The sequence below is a fragment of the Rhipicephalus sanguineus genome, chromosome 6 (genome assembly GCF_013339695.2).
Source record: "Rhipicephalus sanguineus isolate Rsan-2018 chromosome 6, BIME_Rsan_1.4, whole genome shotgun sequence".
Lineage (NCBI taxonomy): Eukaryota > Metazoa > Arthropoda > Arachnida > Ixodida > Ixodidae > Rhipicephalus > Rhipicephalus sanguineus.
The window spans coordinates 103,791,034-103,804,512 of NC_051181.1; positions in this window are offsets into that span (position 1 = coordinate 103,791,034).

A 13,479-nucleotide genomic window follows, 5' to 3' on the forward strand; every position below is an offset into this window, starting at 1 on the left:
AGTCTGAGTCAGAGCGCTGTAGCGATACGAACCGACCAATTGGGCCCAGTAATTGGAAGCCGGGAGAGGATGGATATGTGGCACTAAATTGAAATCGCAGGATGGGGTAGCACTGTACAGAAATAGTGCGAACAGATGCTGCGGTAGGAGGCATTGCGGGATTTCAAAGCGAGCACCATCGGTAGTACTTGCATGACTTCACGCCTTCGTGCAGTAGAGCTCTGTTCACAGCTCTACTACAGCAGGGCAAACCCAAGTCTGTAAAAAAATCTTGGAACGAAATTGAAACTCTGGTTACGATAAGGTGAGCGTTTAAGTTTAGGATAAATCCTTATACGGGAGAATGCGTGTCAGACGCCGTGTACAATTGCGGTGGACACCGCGTGACACCTAGTGCGCACAAAATATGTGCAGTACTTGAACAGTCCTTGCTGTGAATGTGCTGTTCAGAAAACAGAACTGAAAACGGTCTACGGGGCGAGAGGTTCCGACGACATGGGCAAAGAAAACCACTGTTCCGCTCGGAAGGCACAAATATATGCAGTTGAATGGCAAAGAGAGCACGAACTCCTGTATTAAATCAGGAAAGAATTAAGGCGAATGTGATCAACTTTACATCCTGAAAGTTTCTGGCAACCTAAACTTGACCTCGGGAAATTCCTGCACAACAAAGTTTTTAAAACTAAACGAAGGCAGTTTATTGACAGGTGCATGTACGTAGCTCACACTAACATGAGATTTTCAGAAATTTGGCACATGACCACGACTTTACAGAATTGGGACGTAGCGTGTACACTAGTTTGTTGCTCTTCTGGTTTCTCGTTCGCTCATAACATACACATCAGTGTACGCGACTTGTTTTTTGTCACATCTGTGTAGTGTCGGTAAGAAAAGTTGCAAGCATTGATTTTAGGGTAAAGTGATAATTCTTCTTTTCTACAATGTGGTACAACTTCACTTTAAAGTGCAATGTATCGCTATTACGGTTGTTGGGACCTAGAAAAGAAGAGAAAGAGGAAGCGGAGAAGCGACCCACTACGCACGTGTTTTTCTTCTTCTTCGGATTCTATGTCGCCATTAAAGCGATCGTAGTTCATTCTACTACGCATTGAGTATTTATTGCCGTGTGCCACAGGATTGGCTATGTCGTGCCATAACATATGGTGCCGAAAACCCGGGATCTGCGGCTAATCGGCGACACGGACGGCAGCATCGACAAGAACCATTTCTCTGAGGAATAATCGTCGGTGCTTGGTAAGCCTCGTCGGTGGCCGCGACCAGCTACTTCAACGAGTGGACGCAAGCCCAAGGTTTCCTGTTAGTACACTGCAGCAATGGATCGTTTGAAGCAGAAGAGATCATCGGCACGAGCTCAGAATACCAAGATAATCAACGAGGCGACAGCTATTTTGGAAAGCGACAGCGTCGATAGAGCGACAATCATCGCATTGAAGGAGCGGCTGACATCCAGCAATGAAAAGCTGAAGAAGATATCGGACGAAATGGAAGACCACATTCCAACAGAGGAGCTCGCGTCTGAATACGCCGCAGCAGCAGACTACGAAGACCAAGCGGTAGCGACACTTGCACGTCTACAGTGCCGAATCGAGGACATCAACAACGCGCAGAGAGCCGTCGACGCTGGAAATTCAGCAAGTACCGTTCATGCTCCTAGGAATGTCAGCAATACACATATCGGACCCCGCCTACCTCGACTGGAGATCAAGCCGTTTAACGGAAACATGCGGGAGTGGACGGCTTTCTGGGAGCAGTTTGAAGGCACCGTGCATTCAAATGCGACACTAAGCGAGACGGACAAGTTCCATTACCTTCGGAATTACCTGAGAGGAGAAGCTGCTGCAGCAATCGCTGGATTTGCGACTACAAGCGCATGCTACGGAAATGCAGTTCAGCTACTAAAAGACAGATATGGGGATAAACGGCAAATAGAGCAACATCACCTACGAGCCTTGAGAGACATTCGATGCGTGAGACTGGCGTCTGACGTACAACAGCTGCGCAATCTATACGACCAAGTCCAGATGAACATGCGTGGTCTCGACGCTCTCGGGGTGCCGACAAGCAGCTTTTCTGCGATGCTCTATGACATTCTACTAAAAGCACTGCCGCAAGATATCGTCATTTCTTTTCACCGCCAGCGCCGTATAAGTGAAGTCATGCTCCGAACATCGGTTGCTACAAACGAAGAAACAGTGTCATCGTGTCAGGAGCTCGAGAGCTTGCTACAGTTTACCCGCATCGAAATCGAAAGCCGAGAGCGATCAGGGACACAAGAATCGTCAGAACGCACTCACAACCGCAAGCATATTCCATCGGCATCTGTGCTGCATACCGCGCATACGGGAAAGCCGAAATATGGTGAGTGCTTCTTCTGCAAATCCCTGAGACATGAAACGGAGGTTTGCGACAGTTCTCTAACGCTCGAAGAGAAGAAAGATAGACTAGGCAAAAACATGAGGTGCTATAAATGCACTATACCGGGGCACCTAGCCAGAGATTGCCGAAGACGCATACAGTGCCTTTCTTGTAAAAAAAGGCACGCAACAACTATGTGCAACCCAAACGCCAATGAAAAGAGTACTAGGAAATTGAACACAACGACAGCATGCGTTAACGAAACGCAGTCAGATCAGAACGAAAGATCAACTGCCGTAACGAGCTGCCAACTTGACGAAGGTGTACATCTTCAAACTTTTCGTTCTTGGGTGGGAAGAGAAGATAAGGCATGCTACATAAGAGGAATCTTAGACAGCGGCAGCCAGCGTTCATTTATAAAGGAAGAACTCGCTACACGTTTGCAGCTGAAAGTAATCGGAGAAACGAAGCTGGCAATCAACACGTTTGCGTCTGAAGAACCTTCCCAACCACGACGAAGTAAAATAGTCGAAGTGCACGTGAGAAGTCAGTTTGGAGACAAAGAACAGGTCATCGAAGCTATCACGATACCAGTGATCTGTCAAGATGTCGCAGTGACGAATACTGACTGTTCCTTTGGCAAGAACCTTCGTGAACTGAAGATGGTATTAGCGGACGAGCTTACCATTCCTATGGCGCAAGCCGAGCCTGGAATAAGTCTGCTTATTGGATCAGACCAAATATGGAAGATCATAACCGGTGAAGTCATCAGAAGCCAAGAAATTGAAGGACTAGTGGCTATTAACACTATATTGGGTTGGACACTACAAGGACCTGTGAAGAAAAGGAGCTTTGTTCAAAGCACATCCAGAGTGATGGTATGTGTATTAAGAACAGATATACGGTCACAATCGGAGATTAATGATGATCTGCAGTCCTTTTGGACTTTGGATGTTATGGGCATCTCCCCAGAGGAAGAACAGCTAACTTCTTCAACCACGTTGTCCAGGTTCCTAGAGAATATTGTCAAGAAGGATCGACGGTACGAAGTTGCAGTGCCGTGCAAAGAACCTGACATAGAATTAATTGAAGACAACTACCTCGTCGCACGTAACCGCCTTCAGAGCCTTGTACGACGACTATCAACCAAAAAAAGCCTGCTGGAACGGTACGACCATGCCATTCGACAGTACGCTGACTCGGGACACGCGGAAGTAGTCTCCAAAAGGAAACCCAATGAGAAGCGTACATATTACATGCCGCACCGAGAAGTTATCCGTGAGGACTCTCTCACTACGAAGCTGAGGGTGGTATTTGATGCCTCGTCGCATGCAAGAGACCAAAAATCGCTGAATGATTGCTTACAAACCGGGCCGAACTTGAATCCTCAGCTGCTACAAGTCCTCATGCGATTTCGCTGGTACAAAGTATCAATGACTGCAGACATAGAAAAAGCGTTTCTGCAGGTTGGTGTTAGACCACAAGACAGAGATCTCTTCAGGTTCTTGTGGTTTGCTGAGAAGCCGACGTTACCATTCAGGGAAGACGACATACAGGTCTGGCGAATGACAAGAGTACCTTTCGGATCGACGTCAAGTTCCTTCATGCTTACAGCGACCATTCAACATCACCTCAAAACAGGTGTAGACAACGAGCAGCACGGAGTGGCCCAACTACTTGCAAAGTCATTCTATGTAGATGATTTGCTGATTGGGGCGAATAACTTACAAGCAGCTGTAGAGCTTTACGCCACCACAAAGGCAATAATGAATGACGCTGGAATGCCACTCAGAAAATGGACAACAAGTTGTCAAGAGCTGCAGGATATATTCGACTCAAACGAACCAGCTATACCTAACAGCAGCGGACAAACCCCGTCAACCACAACAAAAGTCCTCGGAATGACATGGAACATGGAGACCGACAGCCTTACTTACAGCTCTCAAAATATCTTGTCATTCCTGGAGAAGGCTCAAGATACAAAGCGCTTTCTTCTGCAAACGGTGTCGAGAGTTTATGACCCACTGGGACTAGTTGCTCCTTTCGTGGTACGAGGAAAGATGTTATTTCAGCAGCTATGGGTCCGTAAAGTCGACTGGGATGAAGAGCTGACAGATGATATAACACGACAGTGGATGAGCTGGAGAAGTGATTTGATTCACCTTCCCAGGGTCAATGTTCCCCGACGTTTGACGCCAGAGGCAGCTGATATTCGTGGCATTGAAATACACGTCTTTGTGGACTCAAGCACGAAAGCTTATGGAGCGTGCGCATATGTTCGCGCTGAACTTGCTAACGGCGACATCAGCACAAGTCTCGTTGCTGCGAAATCAAGAATCGCCCCATTGAAGCCTCTCTCTTTACCACGCCTCGAGCTAATGGGAGCGCTAATAGGCAGCAGATTGCTAAAATATATAGAAGAAGCATATACTCCTTTTTTTGACAGACCACTTTCTTTTATGTGGACGGAATCTACAATTGTCCTGAATTGGATTCGAGCAGATTCATGCAAGCAAGAAGTCTTCGTTAAAAACCGCATCGCTGAAATTAAAGCAATGACTCAAATACGGGATTGCAGCTGGCAGCATTGCCCAGGTGACGAAAATCCTGCGGATTTGCTAACAAGGGGTGAATCGTTGGACGCCTTGATACAAAAGAACGTTTGGTGGCAAGGACCGAGTTGGCTGCGGCTGAGCCCTTCTGAATGGCCACTCAGGAAGCTTTTAGCTCCTGAAGAGGATCAGGAAGCAATCAACTCGACACATATAGCCCTTCAAATAGGTGACAAATCGCATGAGCGGAGAGCGCCAATCTTTGACGTAACAAGACACAGTTCTCTCATCAAACTGCTGAGAGTCACGGCGTGGGTACGGCGCTTCATACACAACGCTAATAAAAGTTGCCCGAGGTACGGAGGTCTCAAGACAGAGGAAATATTGGCAGCTGAGCGTTACTGGATACACCAAGTTCAAAATGAAGCCTTTGGTGATGAAATGGTTGCGCTTATTAAGAAGCAGGTTCTACCTAAAAGTTCAAAGGTGAATGACTTGCGACCGTTTCTAGATGAAGAAAACCTGCTTCGAATTGGTGGGAGGCTACAAAACCTCAATGAAAGCCCTGGTACAAAGCACCCATTGGTGCTGCCTGACGGTCATTACTTCACGTTTCTTGAGGTTCGAAATTCCCATGTTCGCACAATGCATGGAGGCATAACCGCCACGCTAAGCCACCTGAGAGAGCGCTTCTGGGTTATACGAGCTCGCCGAACAGTGAAGACGGTGATAAACCGTTGTGCGTTATGTGCTCGCTATAGAGCGAAGGCAAGCTCGCCGCCACAAGCTCCACTTCCGACCTGCAGGATTGAAAGATCCAAGGCATTCGACACTACAGGAGTGGATTTCGCAGGACCAGTCTTTGCCAAAAAAGCCGGACAATGCGACCAAAAGATGTACATTGTAATTTTTACTTGTGCATCAACGCGGGCGATACACTTGGAGTTGGTGAGCGACATGACTGCGAAAGGCTTCCTGCTAGCATTCCGAAGATTTATGGCTAGGAGAGGATTGCCCATCGTCATTTACTCAGACAACGCTCGATCATTCAAAAAAGCGTCCAAGGAACTCAGGGTGGCAATGGACCGAATCAAAGAGACCGACTTCCAGTCGTTCATCACGACACAGCGGATTAAATGGAAATTCATCGTAGATGCGGCGCCGTGGTGGGGCGGTTGGTGGGAAAGACTGATTAGATCAGTGAAGACGTCTCTACGAAAAGTCCTCGGACGAAACAGCCTTTTTGCTGAAGAACTCGGTACGCTACTTACCGAGGTCGAAGCTGTGGTTAATTCCCGACCGCTTACTTACGCCTGCCTCGAAGCTGGTGAGCCATCCGCGATTACGCCAGCACATTTTCTTATAGGCCAACAATTTACCACTTTGCCGGATGGTAATTCAACAGAAGATTCAGTGAACCACAGCGGTGCGAAGGAATATTCACGGCGTTTAAAACACCGCCAAAGTTTGTTGGATCATTTTTGGAGACGTTGGAAGCACGAGTATATTCTCACTCTACCATCTGCACATCGTTCTCCTGGATCTTCTTCCCGCGACCTAGCAGTTGGAGACATCGTTATTGTGGACACACCCAACAAAGCGAAGTTTATGTGGCCTCTGGCAAAAGTTGAAGAAGTTTACCTCGGCAATGACGGAATTGTTCGCGCTTGCTTGTTACGCCTGGGTAACGGAAAAGTTTTGAGAAGACCCGCGCAGAAGATATACTACCTGGAGATCGGCGCTACCAAAACTGAGGCCCCGGAAGATGTTGGGACCTAGAAAAGAAGAGAAAGAGGAAGCGGAGAAGCGACCCACTACGCACGTGTTTTTCTTCTTCTTCGGATTCTATGTCGCCATTAAAGCGATCGTAGTTCATTCTACTACGCATTGGGTATTTATTGCCGTGTGCCACAGGATTGGCTATGTCGTGCCATAACAACGGTGATATTAGCAAAGTCCCTGTCACGTTTGATGCGATTTTAGACGTGCGACATACCAGCAACAATGGTAAACGAATGATCGGTCCTGTCCCCGCATTGCTTGCGGCTGTTCTTTAACTCGCGCATTGGTTTTGAGTACTGGAATAACTTTTTTACTGAAGAAGAAACGTGGCGCCACGGACTTGCCAGTAAATCAATATTTAGCCACTTTGTAATTACGACGACTCGCAGTGAAGTGCACAAAATGTCCTACAACCTTTAAAATTAGTAAATTGCGCATTTCGATTTTTCGTGAAACTAATATCCGCCGCATTGACCAATAAGGCTCATGGACTTCCCCGCTTTGTGCCTTCTGTGGTGACATCGGGGATATTAAACATTTTATTTGGCTTTGCCCGCAGTTTGATGTGGAATGAGCAGCGATGGTCCGCTGCTTGCAGTAAGATTGTCGTAGGCATCGGATAGTTGAAGACGTAATTTTTCCTGAAGGGTCCACGGCAACGAGGAGGAGCGTGCAACGAATTTTGCTGGTCTTCCTGCGAGACACTGGGCTGTCCAACACGTGGTGACAGACACCTACAATTCAGGAGATGCTCAGGCGGAACAATTGCCTGCCATGCAGGCCAGGCTAACCCCGCCTGCTGCAACATCATCATCATCATCATAATCATCATCATCATCATCAACAACAACAGCATCATCATCACCACCACCACCACCACCACCACCACTACGATAATGCTATCAGTCCCAGAATATTTTTAATAGTCCTTTGTGTTATGAAACGTTGGAAGGCGGCTTCAGGAGATCCCTCATACAAGCTGCGTTTTGTCAATAGTAATGCAGTGTATCGGTACATTACTTTACTGTTAATCGAAATAACTTCAATAGTCTTTCTGAAATGGTTTCTGATGGTACTTTTTATTCAGCAGACTTTCCGCGAGGTACAATAAAAACAAAGCATCAAAAGAGCTTGCAGCTTTGCGCACCATTATGCGGCGACCTCGTACGGCAATATAAATGTTGCAGAAAGCACGCAGTGCGCCCCTTTGTTGAGAATACGTGCGCGCTACGAGTCATCCTCGATATAGATCAAAATGGAAGGGCCTCCTTCTGCCGATGGGCATACAGACTAATACCCGTGTCACACGGGCGTTTCGAAGGTCATTGAACCAATGGTCCATTGACTCAACGGGGATGCACGCGCTGCCACACGGGCAGTTTCGAAGGCTACTGAGTCAGTGGCCCATCGAGTCAACGGAGCACTCGAAGACACCATTGAAACTTCGATGGCCATCGAGCGGTGGAAGCGGAAACAGCGTCACCACGTCACCACGCCAGTTTGCGTTTGTCTAAAGTACTGTCGTGTGTGACATTAGGGGAATTTGATACATAACACCTATATATGGATGTTTCAACTTCAAAGAGTTCTTTTGTTCAGATAAGTTGATTTGCAACTGCGTCACAATCCTGTGCTACTAACTATACACAAAGCACTCCAGGACTTTTTATAACGAGTACAGAAATAAATAAATAAAAAATAGATGCTGCTTCTTTGCGTGCTTTGCTAGAAATAACTCCAATGTGAGCAGTGTTGCACACGTTTCTCTAAAACAGGAACGAAGGCTCGTTCCTTGTTCCTTCCCTATCTTGGAAAGAATTCCCCTTACAAGTTCCTGCACTGCGAAAGGAACGCGTTGCAGTTACTTTTCGAGAATTGGAATGTGTCGATACTTTCACGTTATAGTTTGAATTTTTAATCAAAATAGAGTGCCGGATAACCCTGAGGTGAAATAAGGTGAGCAGTTTAAAGCTAATATTGAGCTACATACATTTTACGAAAATGACATCACCGGCAGAAGGTTATATGTAGATAAAATGAATCTAAAGAAACGCTCCTAGACAAATTTCTTTAGAGGCCACTGCCATACTACAGACATGTCTAACTGCAACTTTCGTGCTCTTCTATTACGAGTGCAACACATGGGGCACTTTCCACGTCAGTCTTCAAGCGCGGATGCCTTAAAAATACTGCGCTTCAGATATTCAAATAGAAATTCAAACACATGCACATATATAACTAAGTTCCACATAACCACATCGAAGAGAACAATACATAGGGGTTTAATGAATGCTGATTCAATACCGCAGTGTGAGTAGAAAATGATGCCCAGGACACACATTCGCAACTTAGTAAAGGTTCTTGTTCGCACTCAGCAAGAGTCGCATCTCGATGTTGGTATCCGACTGAGGAACCTGTTTTCTCGTCAGCACTTAGTTGGCAATGTTGAAAAGCCGTTCTGTCAAGTGCTTGAGGGTACTGCCATGTTGTACACAAATGGGGACAAGTCAACCGTGGTCGTAGGGGCGAGGGCAGGCTCAGCGGGCGCAACAAAGATGTGGCGCTGGATGTACACATATAGTTTATTGCATGAAAGACGTTGTCGGTGCGGCGACTGTCGAACTGAACTATAATGAAAGTTATAGACCGATAGCCGCGAAGATAACTCGCATGTTGAAGGGATGCCTGCCCAAACGAAACCATCGAAGGCACTGGACAGGTGCCACTGCAGAACCCGCGTCCACTACGTTTCGGTCCTCTTCCCTGCAATCCACGCAACCGGGTGTCAAAAGACAGATTTGTCGATAGCTGCCGGCGGCATGCACGAAATACTAAAGGGACGATCGAGCCAGCCGCTAAAGACCACGCGACGAGAGAAACATTCCCAGGAACTGGGCCGAAACATCGCAGTCGGCAGCGCACGAACCTAAAACCAATAAAACGTCGGAGGAGTACGCTGCGCGTGGCAAGGCGCTCACTGCCAAGGGGTGGAACCAAAGTGTAACGTCATCACCGTTCAGGGGCGTAGGCAGAAATTTTTTTCGGGGGGGGGGGGGCACCTCCTTGATCTGTAGTGGGGACGAGCAGGCAGATGTGGTCGAGTGTCATTTTCTGCTCTGTATGCTATGGCAAAAAAAAAAAATTTCGGGGGGGGGGGGGGGGCACGGGACCGGTGTGCCCTAACGTGGCTACGCCCCTGATCACCGTTACGTTGGGGCCGAAGACCATTCATGCGCAGTGGGAGGCTACCGCGCGGGATTTCGGTGGTTAGCACGTCGGTGCTTCACTCATTTTCTGCGGCCTCTGGCGTCGTGATTGGCTCCTCTGTCCCATGCGCGTCAAGCACCATATTAATAATATTATCAGGGGTTTAACGTCCCAAAATCACGATATGATTATGAGAGACGCCGTAGTGGAGGGCTCCGGAAATTTCGACCACCTGGGTTTTTTTTAACGTGCACCTAAATCTAAGTACACGGGCCTCAAACATTCTCGCCTCCATCGAATATGAAGCCACCGCGGCCGGGATTCGATCCCGCGACCTTCGGGTCAGCAGCCGAACGCCATAATCCTCAAACACCAGATTCGCGACGGTGATTCGCGCCGTTCGAGAACTCCGCGGAACCACGCGTATATGTGCCTCGACTACGGTAAGTCGGCTCCCAGGACTATGGGGACGCGCAGTAGAACCGCTAGAATACGCGGCCCCCTCTCGCACCTCCCCGCACGCACGCACGCACGCACGCACGCACGCACGCACGCACACACACACACACACACACACACACACACACACACACACACACACACACACACACACACACACACACACACACACACACACACACACACACACACACACACACACACACACACACACACACACACACACACACACACACAAGCTACTTTCGAGTTGACAGAACAAAAAAGTCGGTGAGGTAAAAACAGTGCGTCCCCCTTCCTGGCAGCACTTTACAAAGGGGTTCGATGGTTCTCGAACGTCAAGTAAAAGTTCTCCAAGGTGTGTCTACACTCCAGAAGGGCCCGTGATTGCCGTCAGATTGCCTCAGACAAAAAAAAAAATTCAGCTCGTGGTAGCTCCCACCTGGACGATCAGCTATGGGCCATCCAGCAAGCCCGCGAGGCGGCGAAGAGGCAAGACCTCGACGTCCCCACGTAGGAGGCCTAGGCCAAGGAACTTAAATTGCTGGTTGATAATAAAGTTTATTCCTCCTCCTCGTGGTCGGTCTTGACATCGCGGGCTTCTCTGCGTTCCCGGCGAGCGCCTTAAAGTGAAAACCAGGATGCAGCATAGTCAAGTAACATGCGAGCGGTATATTCTTGCACCTCACGCCGTCGCCCATCCACACTGTTCTGAATGATTTGCTGTGTGTGGGCGCCTATTCAATGCCGAGGAACGTTTACAGAAGGAACGCCGTTTCCCTATGCCGTTTCTACGTAAACGTAACGAGTTACCGTTACAGTTCCACAGGTCCTCAATGGAACGGTTGCGTTCCTCCGTTCTTCCAAAAAGGATCTAGTTTCTGGAACGTCGTTCCTTGTAACGCCGTTCCGTACAACACTGAATGTGAGTGATCATCACGGCGCTGCGTCACTAAGCATAGCGCTCAGACTTTGTGACGTACTTCAGAACCGAGATCAGGATATTGTGTTAGCGACCGCATGGTCAGGAAAAAAAAAGAGTGGTAGTGCAACGTCAGCAACTACAGCCTTTAGTACCCGAAAGTCAACTTTGCTGCGTGTCGATACCGTTTCAGAACTATTGCGATACATGAGACGTAGTAGGAGTTGTCATTGCCACTTAGCATGTCGGTGTTAGTAAAGTTTACTACTTGCGTGAGTGACAGGTTAGTGAACGTTGCTAGCTCTGCTCGACAAATTTTTTATGCTGTAATTGTGACCGTCTAATGAAAAATTTAGGCAAACTATAATTTTCGTCCTTATGTTGGAATAACAGTCGTGTGGTTGCTCATGGTAGGCGTATATATATGCAAGTAGTAAGGCATAAGAATGTGGGTTCCAGACATCGACAATATGTCTCAGTTCATGGCTACTCCCCAATAAAACGTTTGCTATCCGCAAGCAGGGTCATATAGAGCCTTAAAGTTGCTGTTAGAGTATTGTCACGTAGAAGCCGTAATATTCTGTTTGTGCATGTATGTGTGTGTGTTTTCGTTCATGGTTAGCTCGCACCTTTAATACACATTTAAAAGAAATTGTTATCCCAAAGTGTCATTTTAGCATGTACTTACTAAAACAAGTGCATGCCGAGGAAAAAAATTGGCAGCGGGATATCTTCTGCAGCATCAGAAGTCCGGATGCTATCCAGAGCATTGCAGTGGAGAACCAGGATATTAACACAACAATACCTAAGGCAGGAAACCATCTATCAGAGGCGCTGTGGTTTGATGTGAATGGAAGTATTAACTAGAAATCGGCTGGGTTAAGCGAAAACGGTTTAGAGTATCGGTGAAAAAAAAAAGCTGGGAGGAGATTGGAATTACAGTCGTCAAGAGCGTAGGCATCTGTATAATATGGTATAACGTCTGGAGTGAAGAATGCGATTAATAGAAGTAGAAAGCAGGAAATAACTATAGATGCAACAAAACCTGATTTAAATATTACATACGTGACTATTCGTCGCCAGCCCGTTTCAAATAAGATTCCAATTAAAATCGACGTCATGAGCCCGAACCTTCACATCAGTGGCTATTGGTGACGCTGAAAGCGCGCTCGTGTTCGTGCCATTCCGAAAGTGATTCCATGTGTTGAACTTTTGACTTCTCTACGATTGGATCTGAAAGCGAGAGAAAAATACAGACCTTGGAGTGAAAACAGGAGAATTTTGCGAAAGATGTTCATTGTTCTTCGCGAAGGTGAGTGACATGTAGATTAAAAGTGGCTTTCTAATAAGGTCGCCTGAAAGGATCAATATTAGGTCCAAATAAACCATTTTCCGGAACTTCGTGGGTTAGCAACAACGGACTCAGGCACCCTTTGAACAAGGTCAACGTGTCGTGAACAGAGGAACCGAAAGCAGCGTCATCACAGTCTATCCAAACGAGGTAGCCGTCTACATACCGAAAGCATTTTTCAACCCGTGATCATGATAGCGTTCCGCAGAACTTCCTGTCTATAGGTGTGCAAGAGAAAGTCGCTTAAAACCGGGGCTGTGCAAAAGCCAACACACACACCTGTTTATTGAACGAACACACTTCCATTTCATCCGGCAAAAGTAGAGCTCATGTGAACCGTCAATGGTTCCAGAAAGCCTCCCATTGCGACCCTGCAGACGTTTTCAAAAATGCAAAAATAGCCTCTTCGACAATTGACAAGTGTTCGTCGTATGATAAGAAGTAATAGAGGACATTTACATCGATGGCCAAAGCTTTAGGCGACGTTGCTGTGCTTTGTGAGAAATTGAATAATTTGAGAGGAATTATTAACTACGTGGAAACGGTTCATGGGCGTGAAGCAATTTCAGTTTTGCTTGCAACCAAAGCGCCTCTCACTTTTGCCAGGTACCCTGCTCAGAGACGATTGCACGAAAATGTGCGTCAACTTGGTGCGTTTTTGCAGAAAAGAATGTTGCTAAAGCCAATTTTTTGTTCTAACAGATTGAGCCGAACCTGTTATGTTCAATTCCCCGCACAGACATCTCGCTTTTAACCTGGCAGCTTTTAACGTTATGACTGTTTGTAGGTCGAAAAAAAAAAGCCAAGCTGGCCTAGCTTCCTGCAAGAAC